Source organism: Octodon degus, unplaced genomic scaffold (assembly GCF_000260255.1).
Source record: "Octodon degus isolate 3935 unplaced genomic scaffold, OctDeg1.0 scaffold00030, whole genome shotgun sequence".
NCBI classification, from domain to species: domain Eukaryota; kingdom Metazoa; phylum Chordata; class Mammalia; order Rodentia; family Octodontidae; genus Octodon; species Octodon degus.
The window spans coordinates 20,144,537-20,147,754 of NW_004524606.1; the positions used below are offsets into that span (position 1 = coordinate 20,144,537).

Below are 3,218 nucleotides of genomic sequence, written 5' to 3' on the forward strand. Positions count from 1 at the left end.
AAAAAAAAAAAAAAAAAAGAAAGAAAGAAAAGAAAAGAAAATTAATGAAGAAATATCAAGGTTGAAACAATTCTTTGAGCAAATGGACTTAATAGAGTGTTCCACCCAACAACGTAATGCATTCTTCTTCAGAGCACTGAGGCCTTCTTCAAAATATACCACAAACTAGCCCATAGCATATGTTTCAATAAAAAGAATCCCATGTGAAGATGAGGTCATAGTCCAATTAATATAGCAATCAATACCGATAGAAACCACAGAAATTATACAAACACATAGAAATTAAACAGTACTTCCCTGAAGCAACAATAGTCACAAAAAAAAACAACAAAAAACCAAAGAAGAAACGAGATAGCTCCTAGAGTAAAACAATAAATGCCAGTGTAACATAGCAGAACCTATGGGACACAGTGAAAGCAGGCCTAAGATGGAAACTTATAGCTGTGAATGCCCACATCAGAACAGAGGAATTTCGAATAAATAACATGATGATTGCCCTCAAGGTCCTAGAAAAACAAGAACAATTCCAATCCAAAGCTAGTAAAAGGGAGGAGATATAAAGATCAGAATATAAATTAATGAAATTAAGAGTAAAAAATTGAAAGAATCAATAAATCAAAGAGCTGGTTCTGTTCTTTTTCACATAAGGAAGCATTTATTTGGGGTTTAATGTGAGAAATCATACAAATAAAGTTTGCATAAACACAAATCTTCAGTCATAACACATAGTAAAGGACAAAGTAAAAACAAAGAAAACTGGGAGCTATATACAGTTGGACAGTGTATCTTGTACACTAGAAAGTCTTTTACAAAATAATCGTTAGAGAAACATAAGACCAATCTTCCATGTAATTCTGGAAGATTTATTTAGCATCTCCTCTTTCCTCCAATATCTTCTTCTTTAGTATGGCTGGTAATTGTTTTGGTGATTGCCACCTCCTGGAGATGCCTTGCCCGTAAGTGATCTGTTGACCACTGTAGTCTGCATATCCCTGTCCACATCTATAGTTCCCATAGTGATACCCAGTATAGTCATATCCACCATAGCCACTACTGTTTTGATCACTACCAGAGGCACTATTTTAATTTCCATATCATTGATCATAACAGTTATTAAATCCTTGATTCCAGTTTTGGCCCTGACCTTGACCATGACCCCTAGTACCACCTCATCCACCAGCTGCGGTACCTCCTCCTCCTTTTTGTTGTTGCTGTTGCTGCCGATATACCTCTTTGGGTTGTGCAACTTTGATTTCACACTTTCCAGAACCATTTTGATGGTATCTGCTTTCTAACAATTTCTTGACTGGTTCTTCATCTATGTATGTGATGAAACAAAAATGCTCTCCTTTCATTTGTTTTTGTATCCATGGGAAGTTCAATATTTTCTATCTCTCCAAAAGTTCCAAAATATTCTTTAATCTGTTCTTCAGAACTGTCTGGGCTCAATCCACCCACAAACATCTTTTTTGGGGGTTCTTTCCCTTTTAAAGCTTTGGCCCTTTTAGGGTCTATCAGTTTTCCATCTAGTTTGTATTCTTTTAATTGCAAAACCTTATCAACACTAGCAGCACAAATCCATATCCTCTTGATCTTCCAGTGACTGGGTCTAGTTTTAATTGTGCAGTCTACAACTTCCCCAAATCCCCTAACTGAGACAAGTACTCAGTTAGATCTTTCTTGCTTGTATCCCAACTCAAGCCTCCAATAAACATTTTACTGTTATCCTGCTGGTTCTTGCTTGCATTGTTCTTGGACCCCTTGGTGACCTCCTCTATAATGCTATACTCGTTCATGTCTTCCATGGTGGTGGGGCTGCCGGCAGGGGTGAGTGAGCTTGCGGTCCGGGTCCTGGGGTTGCTGGTGGCAGCAGAGCATTGTATGGAGCTAGATGTAAAATGGCTGAGGAAGATCAAAGAGCTGGTTCTTTGTAAGATAAACAGAACAGACATGCCCTTAACCTGTCTTATCAAAATGGAAAGAAAAGACCCAAAGAAATACAATTAGGAATGAAAAGGTAAAATCATAAGAGACTGATGAAATCTGGAAGATTATTAGTAACTAGTTTGACAACATGTAAACTAATAAAATAGAGAATTCAGAAGAATCTCTATCTATCTATCTATCTATCTATCTATCTATCTATCTATCTAATCTCCAAAGGTGAACCAAGACAACATAAAACTTTTTTTCATCACAAATAGGACTTTATTTATCACTATTAAAAATATGGATCTTAAACAGCCTCTTTGACTGGTGGTTCATATCCATCAGCTCATTCAGCTTTAGCTCCAATCTCATCCCCAGTAGCCTTTCCAGAGCTACTACCTTTGCCATGAAGCTCCAATTCAAACTTGGGCTTCTTCAGCATTTTTACTTTTCTGACAAAGACATCATAAAGAGGGCAGATAGATTGCCAAGCCTTTTCTATGTCTTTTCCAGTGCTGTCTGGAATCAGCTTATTGACCATGTCAAGCCATTTGTCTGCACCTCTCGGGTCATGATTTCCATCATCTTCTTCTGGATCTTGCAGACCTGTTGATGCTGAGCGTTAAGAGGTCTTCTGTATCTGCTTGTTGTGTTTTTTAGTAAAGCCAACATAGAAGGAACAAAGCAAGTAATCATCGGTAGTCTTGACATCAACATGAGCTTCCATCATGGTCTGCCATTTTTTGACCATGGAATACATTTTGTCATGGGTGAAATCCATAACATGGAGGTTAGTCAGACAGGTTTTCCCTGAACATCTTCAGTAATTAGCTTGAATTTTCTAAAGGCAACTTCATCATTCTGCAGATCAGCAAGGCTCACTTCAAACAGATGACCTTTGAGCCCATCAGATGCAATTTTGGTTTCTTGAGTTCTGGTGACCAGTGTTTTTCCAATATTTCTTGTGTTGAATATAGCTGGCACCTTCACATCATACCAGTTTTTTTTTGTTGTTGTTGTTGTGGTACTGGGGATTGAACTCAGGACACTGTGCTTGCCAGACAAGCACATACCAGTCTTTTTTAGAAAATGGATCAACCAATTTCTTCTTGGCTCCATTTCTGCTGCCTTTCATAAGGTGCTTGTTCTTACCTACTGCCATGGTGCTGCTCAGAGAACCAAAGGCAACATAAAACAACTTCTTCTTCTTCTTCTTCTTCTTCTTCTTCTTCTTCTTCTTCTTCTTCTTCTTCTTCTTCTTCTTCTTCTTCTCCTCCTCCTCCTCCTCC

General features: G+C 38.0%; 2 pseudogenes; both read right to left on the reverse strand.

Moving 5' to 3' along the window:
• Positions 1 to 1,169: 1,169 nt before the first annotated feature.
• LOC101589503 lies at positions 1,170 to 1,952 on the reverse strand (annotated as a pseudogene).
• Positions 1,953 to 2,236: 284 nt separating this feature from the next.
• Positions 2,237 to 2,931, reverse strand: LOC101564944 (annotated as a pseudogene).
• Between the last annotated feature and the right edge of the window lie 287 nt (positions 2,932 to 3,218).